Below are 14227 nucleotides of genomic sequence, written 5' to 3'. Positions count from 1 at the left end.
GTCTATAAATGTAACCTAGCTTAATGTCTGATGGATGTAGCACAGACATTCAAAAAAGTGCTCTCACCTAAAGCGCTTTAGTCTGATAGCACAACATTGAGGGTTAACTTAAGGTACAGACAGAAGTGCAGCTCCCAACTGTAACTCAGAATAATTTTTGCAAAGCATTCTGAGTTACAATATTACTCCAGACGAAACAGAAGCTCACTCTTGGTTCCAGGAGGAAGAGAAATCTAACTGTCAGGTGGGAGCCTGCAGCCGGGTTCCTGTAGCAACAGCCAGGCTCTCTGCCAGCGCTTGCTGTTTTCAAAATGGGAGCAGGGGAAGGCAGTGGAAGGAATGCATTCTTGGGGCTCCCCAGATGGTGCTGAAGGGTGGGGTGGGTGAATTGGAGCCCCCCCACCACAGGAGGGATCCAATACACCCATCCCATCAGGAGAGGCTGAAAAAAAAACAAGACTGACCTCCCTGCATTCTTTTCCTCCCTTCCTGTTTTGAAAATGTCAACAAGGTGGGAGCTCCACAGACACAAATTACAGAAGATGCTACATTTTGAAAAATCTTCATCTGATACCTCATGCAACTAGGGGTCAGATTTTCACCCAATTGGCCACTTTTTAAGCTGGTTGCAGCCATGCACTTGCTAGTGGTCACAGGTATAAGCTGCTTTCTGTGGCCAGACTGGACAAAGATTGTCACTTCTGTCTGCATCCTTAAAGAATGATCTGCCGTTTTTTTAAAAGTGCTGTAAGTACCATGAACATCTTTTTTTTTACAGTGATAAAGTGTTCTCTGTGCATTTAAGGCATGTTGAGTGTAATGTATGTACCTAGCCCTAGTTTCTAGGAATATATCTGCTGCAAGCATGGCACCAATTAATGAATTTACTTACTATTCAAGAGGCAAAATGAAATCATTAACCAGCAACTTACAATCCAATCTTACATCATTACAATCCATAGAACTGGAAAGTATGCAATCATTTTTTATACCTTTTTCCTTACAATATGCTATTTTTGAAACTATTGTTAATTTATTTTTCCCCTCCACTTAATATGTTGACTTACTGTACTAAGAACATTCTATCAATATACTCTTAGAAAAGCAACTGACATAGTATTGGGCATATTCTGCAAGCAGAATCTGGTTTGTGAATGTTCACTCTTATTACAGACAAATCAAATAGCTTTAGATATGAAAGGACAGCAACTTTCAGTGTTAATTGAAATAATACAGCTAAAATCCATATACAGTCCATTGTATGGGCTAAGTGAGAACAAGAACTCCACCAAATTGATTTTCTCATGCTTCTGCCTCTTTCATTTTGTCATCCTTTTGCTAAAGTTTTCTAACATCTCTGGAGGCCGGAGTAGCACATTCCTTTTCCAGTTTGACCTCTTCAGATACAGAAATCAATAGCACCTATTCTGAGGATTGAGACTGTGACATTGCACAAGCACTTTGATTGCTTGGGTAATTATGCAGTGCACATATTGCAATTTCCTTAGTTTCAGTAATCCTTATGAGGGCCGATCTTGGACTTGCAATGAAGAAACAGAAACATGGGGAAAAGGTAAAGCACAACTCATTTCTTTTTAGAGCTGTCTGATTAAGGTTGGAAGACATGCCTATTGGACCGGTCCACTTAATACTCTATATCAGGTCTGTTAAACTGGCAATTCCAGGCCACATCTAGCCCTCAAGGGGTAAACTTGTGAGCCCGTTTCCTTGTCCAGGAACCACTCCCCCTGATGCTCCAGCTGCTGAAAATGCAGAAAGAAAACATGCTCAAAGTAGGTGGAGGCACAAAGTCCCTCTGAGAGCATTTACCCACAGTGGCTCTCACAAGGACCAAAGACAATGGACCCACATTTTAGGTGGCTTTAAATTATGGCACTCCCAGCCAGGTTTATCTCTGATATGTACAAACCTTCTCCTGTTTCATTATTGTGTGTCCACTCCCCACAGATGACCTGCCTAAGTTGCAGTTCTCCATAATTCCAGAATTTATTTTACTTCCTTTTTATTTCTTTTTATTTTTTCCTTTTATCTTTCAATCACTAGCTAACTTCTTTACACCACTCTCCTTCACCCCTATTTCCTTTCACCTCCGATTTCATTAGTCACCCCTATCCTATTAACTTTCTGCCTCCTGGCTTCATGTTCCCACTGCCCCTCTCTCTCCTCCATGACCCATCTCACACATGCCTACCTAGAGCTGGGATAGAAACTTGCCCTGGCTCACCCACCCTCTAGTGGTAAGTCACATTTGTACAGGTTGGGGGCAGTCAGAAAAGGTTTTTAGCCTTAAAGTATGATTGCTCCAAACTTGAGCTAGCACTAATACCAATCGTTATATGAGCAGCTTGCACTGCAATATGTAATGAGGCCCTTCTTCAATGTGTTGCAAGAGAAATTGGACTTCTTTCCTAAGTAAAAACCTGTTCAGGAGAGACAACTATCAAACAGTAAATCCCATGTCAGAAGTTTTGAACTCATCATATATAGCTATAGCTTCTCTTGCAGTATGCACAGGTCCACTAAGAAGAGCAGAGGATAGGTAAAAGAAAAGTATGACCCTTGAACTATTACAAAGCAATATCTGCTTATAGATGAAACTACATTGGGAGAGACCAATGTAATACACTTAATGAGTGCATATAAACTGAATAGGAATTAAAAGATGGTGAGAATAAGTATTATAAATGAAGATCTATATCAAAAAGTATGAAAGTGAAATGCATTACTTCCTTAGCAGTTTCATGTTCCCAGTGGGAATGATTATTTAAGAGTTCAAACTTTTACTGAATTTCTTTCACTCTAATTAGTGAGATTTTATAAATGTAACTAATCATTAATTCTTCACTTCAGACAATTATCTGAGAACCATTATAACAAAGTTAAACAAAGAACACTTTGAAAAGTACATTCCTTTAAGACTTTTTGTGATTATGGCCAAAGGAACAACAGTACCTCAAAGCAATATTAGCCTTAGAAGTTGGAATTAAAAATTAATGGCTTGTATTCAAAAGAAAATACAACATACTGATCTTCAACAGGATGTTAATATTCAGGGAACTCAAGTATATGAAAATGTATTATTCTGATACAGTAATTTCCACTGTAATAACCTGCAGGAATAGAAAGAATAATTCTATTATGTGATACATAATATTCTTATTTATGAAACACGTATACAGTATTCAGCTATTTCAACCTGTGAAAACATTGAAAATGGGTTCAGTGGGTAGAGGCCAGAAGGAGCTGGGATTTAAAACAGAAGGTAATTAGTCATACATTCATCCTCCTTATTTATATTTTAATATATAAAGTGAGTATAAAAGAATATAAAAGTGGTACGAGTGATAAAAATAACCGGCGGTTGTGGAGGTTTATTCTAAATTAATAAACTATCATGAATATACATATTTAATTAACAAGGTACATTTTCTTTGATGTGTTAACTATGTCTTTTTAACTGAGACAGCAATCTAATGATAAAAGCAGGGAACCAAGAAGTATGGAGCCCTGGGTTCCCACCCTAGATCTCTCTTATGCTTGTACATATATCAAGTAGGGCTGTGCGAAACGGCACCGTTCTGTTTTGACTTCCATTTCAACATTTCAGTGGAACAATATTTCATTTCAAGTTTCATTTCATTTCATTTTGAAACTGCTGTTCCATTTCATTTCATCGAAACTGTTTCGTTGTTTCAATGGTGTTTCAACATTTCACCCATAGGCTATAACTGGGAAGCACAAAAATGGCTGTAATTTTGACATTTCTTGCTTGATTCAGATCAAACTTGCAGAGATGGTAGCCCCTTCTTAGGCCATGAAGCTTGACAAGATTCAAGGAGATAGGTGGAGGGGGTTCTGGAAAACTGCACCTCATTTTTTTAAAGCAAGACTCGTGTCACTTGTAAGTATAAAGGCACAGGGGGTGGGGGTTGAAAACTGCTGGGATGGTAGCCCCTGATGAGAACAGGAAGCCTACCAGCTTTAAAGCAGATAGATGCAGGGAATTCTAGGAAACTGCCCCTCAGGCCGCTGATGGGCAAACCTCATGATATGGGTGACTGTGTCTCTGTTAAGGTGAACCCTCACTGGTGCTAGGGCATCTACACGACATGATAGTGTGTCCCAATGAGGCCTCCTCTTCCCTTAGAGGCTTATCCCAGTCCACCACTTTAAATGACAACAGGTATAAAATAACTTAGTGAACAGTGAGCACTAGCACAGTAGCAAGAGCAAGCAGCATCTCAGGCAGCCAAACTATGACAGAACCTTTCTTTCCTGTCCTGCCCTGCAGGAGCTTCTTCTCCAGCATGCATGTTAAGGCAGGCCCTCATTTGTGTGTGTGTGTGTGTGTGTGTGTGTGTGTGTGTGTGTGTGTGTGTTAAGAGGGCACCCTCATTGGTGCTGGAGTATCTACACAACATGGTAGTGTTTCCCAATAAGGTCTCCTCCCCTACAGCCTCATCCTGGTACACCACTTTAGATGATAACAGGTAAAATAATAACGTAGTGAGCAGCAACACAGTAGTGCCAGCAGCATCTCAGGCTACCAAATTGTTACAGAGCCTTTTTTTTTTTATAAAGAATTGAATAGAAGAAGTACAGATTCTGTGTTGGATTTATAAATGATGTGTTACTTGTGTATGATGGGTTAAGTTTTGTTTTTATGTTTATTATTAAAAAAAGAACCCTTAATAGATAAATATATCTTAGCAAGCTTTTGGGTTGAAAAACCCCTTGTCAGTCTAAGTAAGCACCTGCAGTTGGTGTTTCTGCATCTGTTCCTGGATGGAAGGAAGAGTAAAGAAGCCATAGGCTGGCATGCAATTCAGGCAAGAAAGCCAGTCAATGAAAATGGAAATGGAGTCATCAGAGGGTGTGGGACACACAGGGATGGAGGGGAGGGGGATGTAGCAGTGCAGGTAAAAGTGAAGAGGTAACTGGGGAGTCAGATGTCTGGCAGGTTGTAGTGTCAGAATTCCATGGTCAGTGTCTATATTGAGTCCATGAGTTTCTGTACCTACTACCTAAGGGCCCTTGTACACGTATTTAGCATTTAGTTGCTAAAAATCTTCCTGGTTTAATTTTTCTGTCTTAGTTTAAAGTGGCTAAATGAGTCATGTGGATGTGATTTACAATGTAAGGGCTTATTATGGTATGACTAGTAAAAAGCGCTAGAGTGCATGTCAGAACTACTTTACCCTCATGCCATTTCAGTCCTACCTTCCTGCCAGGTGGAGCTATAGGATGTGAAACGCCCAGCTGCAGCACTTCTGCCACTCTCTTTTCCTGGATACAAGTTGCATGGGGCACTCGGGGAACTGAGGCATTAATTCTTTCTTTGTAAAGGCAACCCCCAAGCATGGGGCATTCAGGCACTTTTTTTTTTTTTGGCTCCAAAACTTTCCATGCAAAGTCCTGCAGGGCTCCCCAAGTGTACACAAGCATTGCATCTCTCATGTACCCAATTACAAAGCTGCCTCTAGCAATATTTTTCCCACTACTTTTTGCACAGGGAAGAATTCTGCTTTGGCATTTTTTTGGAGCTGTGCTTTTCATGTGCTTTTGCAGCCCATTGTGCTTTCCACGCTGGCACAAGACTGTCGGGGCGCCCGGGGGGGGGGGAGTTGACACCAGAATGAGGCTGGGGAGGGGCTGCCCACTGAGGGTCTATAAATTAGTGGAGCAAGGATCAGGGTGCATATGCTGTATCCACGAACTGAGAATGGGGCTCAGCCCACCAGGAACCAGTTTGATCAGTTCTATGCTTGCTGCTGCTATTTGGTGCAGTGCAGCATATCTATGAAGAAGAGACTTTTGAGGTGGATGGGACTCAGCCCAGTGGGACACTTGGCCCCTCAAGACCTGTGAGCAGTGCTGGCTGCTGATGCCAGTGCAGCATTCTCCTGCAGAATGAGACCGCTTTTATGACACTTGAAACAGGACACCCAAGCAAGGCAAAGATAAGACACTTGGCTGTGCCCTGAGGGAGGGTGGCTTGCATTGTTTACTAAAATTTTCATGTAAATAGGGTTTAACTGTCATGACTGTTGGTGCATGCTATCCCACAGCATGAAGTCCTCAAGTGACAGGGCAAGGTTTTGAGGTGAGGTGGGGTGGGGGATACACCCTTCCCCGCTTCTTGCCCGTCGTGCCCCCAGCCTCACTTGCATACAGGAGGGGTACCACCATTTCAGGGCTGGAATGACTGGACGGTGGTTTTACAATACAAAGTCTTATGTTCTTAACTTCCCCCTCCCTCCTATTTCTAATTCCCGAATGCTATGTTTTATATGCTGCTCCCGCTGTGCACAGCAGGCAGAAAAGAAGACTCAGACACTCACCTGACACCACTTCCATCTCCAGTAAAAATCCTGACAATGTCACTGCCAGGTGCCTCTTCACTACTCTTAATATCCTTTTACTGAAAAAAGTGTGTGGGAATTCACCATTAACCTCTCTCTGCCATGATGTAGACAAGTCCTCATATTCTGTAAATACATCAGCAACTAAAGCTTGGTCAACCTAGTCCAAGCAGCTACTTACTGAAATATGCTTCATTAGCTCATTCAAGGATCATGTATGTAATGTTCCTTTTTCTTTGTTTGTCTTTTAATGTAGCCCAGGTAATTATCCCAAGTAATTATGCTTTCCCCATGACTGGTGGCTCCCTCTCAGCACCCTTGGTTGGTGGTGGCCCGCATGCCTCCCTTCACTATAGTGCAGCTTCTTTAAGAACACCTTTTCTAGCCTGTTTTCTTGGGTTAAAAAAAATGGTTTTCCCTAAAAACCAAGGCCAAGACTACATGCAGTTTTGAACAGTGTTGGTTGAAAGTATTTGTGATATAATGTTATTCTTTTTACACACAAAAACGTTTTTCAGCCAGCTTTTCACTACCAAGGGCATCACACACACACACACACACACACACACACACACAGAATGAGCACCCTTTTTCTTTGTTTTTGTTCATGTAGCCCCATTTTTTTTAACTTTACTTGTGTCGTCTACATCCACATACACTGCCACCTGCCCTCCATCTCTCCCTGCTTCTTTCCTGTGGCATGGTGGCTTTTTAGATAGAACCCACGTTTTTTTTTTGCAAAAGGCTTGATAAAACCAGCCAGTCCTGTTGATGTAGGATTTCAAACTGGGAAGCTTCTTGGTTGTAGTATTCTTCCCTTTTGGGCTTTTCAGGCAAAGTAGTCCTTCCACACACCTTCCCCATGGCTGGGGGGGGGGGGGGGGGGGGGGGGGGGGATTCTGGAGCAAAATAGTATTTCCTCCACCTTCCCTGAAGGTGCACAGCTAAGGGTTTCAGACTTTAGCATTACAACATCCATGCTTTCATATTTCATTGCATCTAGCATAGCACACTTCCTGCTGTAATTAAAATATAATTTAATGGAGTCAGTTTCAATGTCCAGGATGAAAAGGTGTCTGCTGTCTGCCAGTGTGGTGGGTGGGAATAGGATAGATGCCTAGCCTCCCTCCTTTCATCTTGCCTATGCTTCTTACTTTCTGCTGTAATGAAAATATGACTTAATGTCTTCCTCCTGCAAAATCTGAAAACACACACACCCCACCCTGCTTCATGCTGATGCAAAATGGGTGGTAAAACCCCTCAGTTCTTTCACTGCATAGAGCAGCTTCCTTGGGGGAGGGGGGGGGGGGGAATCTAAAAAAAGGGCTTTCCCTAAAAATCTAGACCAAGATTACATGCAGGTTTGAACCAGTGTTGGTTGAAAGTAAACGTTGTGATGTAATGTTTTTCTGCCTCTTGCTTCCTCTCTGGGGCTCTGTCTGGGGCAAAAAACCCTCCTCTGGGGTTTATTTGTGATATAATATAAGAACTTTGTGATATAGAAATATCTATATCTTATTTGTGAAGAGAATAATATTATATCACAAAATTGTTATAGACATAGACATAGCTAGATAGCTATAACAGCTTTGTGATATAATATTATTCTCTTCACAAATAAAAAAAAGTTTTGCAGCCAACTTCTTCCCCCATGGCTGGGGGGAAGGGGGCTCTCTGTTAGCACAGAAGGAATCCTGTGTCTTTTTTTCCTTTGTATCATATCAAACTGTAAGGAATTTTTGCAGTGGCTGGGCAGTGGCTGTTGTTGGCTTAGAAATGGTATTTAATGGTCTGGTTTTTTGGGAATTGGCTTATAGGTATAGAAATATGCATTAGAAGGGGTCAAGATAGGCAGCAAGGATTGACTGGATTTTCAAAGAGCTTGGGAAACACACACAGCTTTTCATAGCCCTGAAAGTAGATGGGCTGTCTATCACAACAAGGTCAATGGATGGACACAGCCTGAGAATGAAGGGGGTCATGCCATAACATGAAACCATAGGCCTTCAAGGCAGACAAGTTGTCTGGAACAACGAGGACACACAGCCTGGGAAGCAAAAGAAGTATGTCCCATAACACAAGATAAGTGATACCAGCAACAAGGCCTCAGAGAAAAGGGAGGGGCTAAGTCCCAGTTTTGGGGGAACAGACCAAATTAGGACAAGGACCAGAAGGCTACGTGGATGTGTGACCAGAAAGACAGTCAACCAGAGATAGCCACAGATGAAGTCATCTGGAGTCATCAAGGGGGAAGGAGCATACAAAAGCAGAGACTTAAGATTAACAAAGGGTCCTTCCCATCCCTCCCTTTGTCTTTTCGGTCTCTCTCATCTCTCCCTTTATCCTGTCCCTCCCTGTCTCTCTCTGTTTTGCTCCCTGAGAGGGGTCCCCACTACCACCCCTGTCACCTGGAAAGGGTCCCTGAGGTCACCATGGACTGAGGGCATACCAGCAGCCCATCTTACACTCCCCAATGGAGGGGGCCTGTGAGCCTCAGCATCTCACCTCCAGACTGCTGACACCTAAGGGAGAGTCTCAGAGTGGAGCCTGTATCCTAACCAGATGTACTTTGACTCTGATGACAGCCCTAGAATTGGTAGATATAAAATTGTTTGATTTATTGTATTGTTGTTTTTCTGTTCTTAATCTGTATCAATAAATTTGCCTATTATCTACTGGTAGGTGTTGTGGTCAGTCTGAGGGTTGTGCCTGCCCAGAACAAAGGTATAGGTGCTGGATCCAAATCCAGTGTCAACACTTGTTATCAAGGATCATCAAGATTCCTTGGTTACCAGGGATCCCCTTGCCCAGGACAGCTGCCCCAATGCGGTGTTGGGGGCCCATGATTAGCCTACTCCAACTCCCCCTCCCCCCTGAGAAGAAAACACAAATGGCCAGCATGATCTAATACCCCCACCAAGGTTGTGGGGCAGGGGGGCTTCAGGTTCAGACTGAGGGACACAGGCAGGGCTGGTAGGGCAGGGAGCACCACCTATGTCCCCCCCACCCCAGTTGCTTATACAACAACTCTCAGGCCACTGCAGAGAAAGGAGAGTCATTCACTCTTGGAGAGGCTTGGGTCCTGTGGTGTACCCAGCTCTGGGTTGTAATGGCCACGTATAACAGTGTATTGTGTGGACTGTGCTAAACTGTTGTATGTGGCCGTTGCACCCAGCCCTGGGGTGTATCTCAGTCCTCCCCATACACTGTTATATGGAGCTGTTATACCCCAGAGCTGGGTGCCTCCTGTAGGACTGGAGAGGACCATTTACCATCCTCCCTCAGACCATTACCTTAAGATTCCTCAACTGAACCTGTAAAACCAGTTGAATGACTCTGGCCAACCCCATTTACATTTTAATGACTCTCTGCCAACCCTATTTACATTTTCACTGACATCCTGCCACACTTTTTAGCTTCTTTCATTTCTTGAAGTCCCAGAACAGCAGAGACTCCCTATGCCTGAAGAAGGGTGACTACGCCCAAAAGCTTGCCAAGAACTTTTTTTCCAGCAACTCAGTTGTTCTATTAAAGGATATCACATCTACTCAAAGAACCTTACCTGCCTATGTCCTTAGACTAACACTCTACAACCAAAAAACCCAGACCCCCTTTGAATTGCTTTGTCTGCATTAACAGCTTTTTGGCTGTGGCCCTCAAAATTCTTTTTGGGCAAGCTCACATGGCCAGGAGTGTCCAGGAAAGTCACCAGTGCCAGAGGCATGGTATGGGGTGGCCCTAGTTCTAGGGTGTAATGCCTACATATAACAGTGCATGCAGAGGACAGAGATGCACCCAGCTTGGGGTGTAACTGCTTGTGACAGGGAACCCTAACCCTGTGACAAGGAAGAAGGTGCACCCCTATAAGGCCAGAACCTTCTGGGCACAGAGGGCTGGTGAGGAAGGGGTTAACTGCTGAACTGGGACAGATGGTCAGCTGACCGGAGGTTTGGGTGAGGCTGTTAGGGGACGGAGGAGGCCTCATTTTTGGGGACCCACTCCAGAGTGGGATCCCCAGCACCAGTGAGGGCGCAGCTTTTTGGGGGCACAGACCCCTCACCAGTAAGGGTGCAACTTTTGGGGGCACAGACCGTGGTGCCAGTAAGGGCACAGCCCCGGCCCCAGTGAGGCACAGAAAGAGACGGGGCTGCGGAGAGCCCGAGGGCCAGTGAGGGCATAGTTTTGGGATGATCTTAAAAAGGCCAGGGAGGTCTGGAGCACCTGCGGGATGCAAGTATATATATATTTTTTTCTATTGTTTGGATGGGTGGGGTTGCACCCAGGTTTTGAACATACGGCCCCCCTGGCTGTGGGGCCAGCATATATGCCTCTGGGCCAGGGAGTGCTGTGCTTTATAAAGGAGCAGAAAAGGGGGCCAAGAGCCTCCAGGCACTGGAAGGAAGAGCTAGAGCCTCAGAATCGAACCCTGTTTGGTGGGTTTGGACGGAGAGACCTAGCTAGAGAAAAAGGGGTCAGATCATCCTAGGAGAGACCCTAACATACCCAATATAATCATCAGTCTCCTGCTTACATACTAATTTCCATCAAGACATGGCAGGAGATTAGGGTGGGACAGCAGAGTTCCAAGAGGACTCCAAGGGCACCCCACGTAAGGCACGGATGACCCAGAAGAAGGCGCTGGGGAGGGCGACCTGTTACACCACTACATATAACAGTGTATGGGAAAGGCTGAGAGACACTCCAGAGCTGGGTGCAAGGGCCACATATAACATGTCATCACAGCCCTCACCATGCACTGTGCATTATACTCAAGAGCTGGGTGCAACTGGGTCAGTCCTGGGTCAACATGGTTTTGTTTAGAGAGATGAGGAGACAGTACCGTGGTCTGCTATTGTGGTCAGTGTCCAGAAGAGCTGTCCTGGCCATGAGGGAAATGCCTGGGTGACCAGTGAGGTCACCCTAAAACCAAGACCCCAGGAAAGCTGACAAATGAGGCATGAAGCCCCTGGTGAATACCCCCATTGGAAAGCCTGATGGACTGCATGGTGGCAAAGGGGGGATGGGGGGAAAGCAAGAAAGACTGGAGCAAGACCAGGCTTGGCAATGGTTTGGTAGCCAGCCAGGGCAGGATTCACCCTCAACTTCTTGTCCATGCCACTGCAGGACTGTCTCAAAGAACCCTGACCACAGTCCTGCCTGGCCCAAAGCATGTTTTGTGCATGCCAGGCTGCCAACTAACAGCCCCACCATGCCCACTCTACTAAGTATGTGGGCTCATATAAGGAACCAGTTTGGGGCTGGGATTATGGCTGGAAATCCTTCTTGGGCCACCCCACACCATGCCTCTGTGGCACTGTAGGACTCTTCTGGACATCTCTGACCAGAGTCTTGCCCGGCACAAAGCCCGATCTGTTTATGCAAGGCTGTCAACTGACAGTCCCCCCATGCCCACTGCCCAGGGCACCAGAGGGTTGAACTGACTGCAAAAGGGAATCCTTACTTGGGAGTGGGTTCCGTTCACCTCGCTTATCGCACCCCACTGGGGTGAGTGCCTATGCATCAAATTTTGTGGGATCTGCTTCTCATATTTTGGGAAACCCTGCCCCCCAAAAGCTCCCCCAAGCACCACCTGGTGGTGCAATAGTTAGAAAGCAGGGAAAATCATGTTTTGAGGCATAAGTTAAAAATTTAAAACTATAAAAATAACCCTCATGGAAGTAATTCAGTAGCTAAAACTAAAACATGATGGAGGTGTTGTAAAGTACCGTGATAAAAAAAATCTAAAACAATAAAATCAGCTGATAACATGGATACACAGATGCTATTTAGCTAGCTTAATGGCAATTTTTGTCACGTGGACACAGGAAAAGTATAATGTGAAACAGGAGAGGTGTCACATGGACAAGTGCCCTAGGAGGTTGATGAAGTGAAGTTCATAGGCCCAGCTCTGAAAAGTGGTTTGTAAATTCAAACAAGCACCGAACCTTGCTAACCTAACCTCATCACCAAAACTGAAGCCAACTTCCTACAGCTAAAAACACAAAACCTGCCAACAATCTCCAGTACCCCCACAAACTGCACACCAGAATCTATCAAAGACAACAATACTCAACTACCTGTGGGGGCACATTTCTCACAAAAAATACACTCTGTCTCCAGTCTCTCAGGCCTGAACCTGGGAGGGAATTTATAAACCACTTTTCATAGCTGGGCCTGTGACCTTCACTTCATCAGCCTCCTAGGTACAGAATGTCACAGAAGAGTCCTCAGGGAAGGATGACAGTCACTGGCCAGCTACACAGTCAATATAAGAGCAGTCCTTCCCCCTCTTCCCTGCTCTTCCTCCTCCCTCTCCTTTCTTTCTGTTTCCCTGCAGGAAAGCCCAGCTTCAGCTTCAAAATTCAAAATTTTTCAAAACTTTTGAAACATTTCAACTGCCTTCATTCTGTTTTGAGGCTGTTTTGAAGACCTCTGTTTCATTTTGAAACAGTGTTGAAACAAAACAGCCGGTGAAGCTTCGCACAGCCTAATATCAAGTACCCACAGGTCAGCACACTTTCTATAAAACCATATTACTATACCAATACTTATATGCATCAATGAAGTATTTTAAGGCTTTAAGGTCTTCAAGCACTTCCCAAATGTTCATATGAAATGCAGAGGAGATACACAATGCTACTTTGCAGTTCTATTAAAATTTCATAATATTTAATTGTAAAAACTGATTCCTCTTGTTTTTGCTTGCAAACTTCATATGCTTTCCTCAAGCAAGAAGAAACACAAGTGTATTACAAAGTAATTATTTAAAGCCTAAACTACTACTTTACAGTATAGCACCAGTAATGGAACATGATCTGAAAGAATGAATATTTTTTAATAATTCACAATGAGCTATAGATTTGGCAATGTTGATTTAAAGTCCACACAGTCACAAAGTCTATCACTGATTTATGGCAAGGTAAAATGTAATCAGTCACAACTAGCAATGCCACACACTGTATGTTTAAGTATGCTGTTAATGAACAGAAACAAATGTCTTCACAGGCATAACAACAAAGGGAAAACAGCAGGGAGAGAGAAGCATCCATTGGATTTAATGGCAAATGGATGTCATGTACTACCAAAGAGTAAAGATTGAATTTAGTCAAAAACTGATTGGCTGTAGAGTACAGGCACTAAAATAGTGCTATTTTTAACAAGGAGATCACCATGGCACACAATAATTTCATGCAATGCACTGTACTTGCTAATACAAAGTGAAAGACAATAAAAATCTTATCTGTCTATGAGTGAATTTCTAAGGTGAGGAATCTTGAAGCTAAGCAAGTGCTTATTACCAGAAATGCCTAGTGACTTTTGAGTTCTGCCTCATTTTATATTTATGAACTTTCAGAATGCAATTTGGTAGTAAATATTCAACTATTAACATGCAGAAGTATAGTAGTGCACAATTAGGCATATGAATAACACAAGTTTATCATTTTAGTGTTTTCTTCTTCTCCAAATTACTTTACAACCCATTTTCATTGTTGCTGTTATTTTGGAGAATCTGAGAGATTTGCTTTTGAGTTTTACCGTCCTTTTTCACATATCAAGTATTCCAGAATAACTGGATAATCTTCTATTATATTTTTTGGAGTATTTTCCACAAACAAATCCTTTTTCTAACTTCTAGATATCTTTTTTCCCCCCACTCAGTTCATCTTCCTCTTCTTCTAACATGGTATTTTTCCTTCTGCTCTGACAGTCTTTTCTGAAAATGAACTGAACAGATTTGAAGTCAAACTTTCAAAGCCAGTCTTCAGAGCTTATGAATGAATTCACTTGAGTGTTTTCTAAACAACAGAGATCCATTTTCCTCTTTAACACCTTTTCTTTCTCTC

At 43.4% G+C, this 14227-nt stretch overlaps 1 long non-coding RNA gene across 1 annotated transcript in view; it reads right to left on the bottom strand.

Moving 5' to 3' along the window:
• Positions 1 to 14227, bottom strand: part of LOC132251181 (uncharacterized) — an 82077-nt gene that overhangs the window by 67303 nt on the left and 547 nt on the right. The window lies entirely within an intron of this gene.

The sequence above is a fragment of the Alligator mississippiensis genome, chromosome 6 (genome assembly GCF_030867095.1).
Source record: "Alligator mississippiensis isolate rAllMis1 chromosome 6, rAllMis1, whole genome shotgun sequence".
NCBI classification, from domain to species: Eukaryota; Metazoa; Chordata; order Crocodylia; family Alligatoridae; genus Alligator; species Alligator mississippiensis.
Note: the sequence above shows the minus strand (reverse complement) of the source record. Positions and strands in the feature narration are given on the sequence as shown.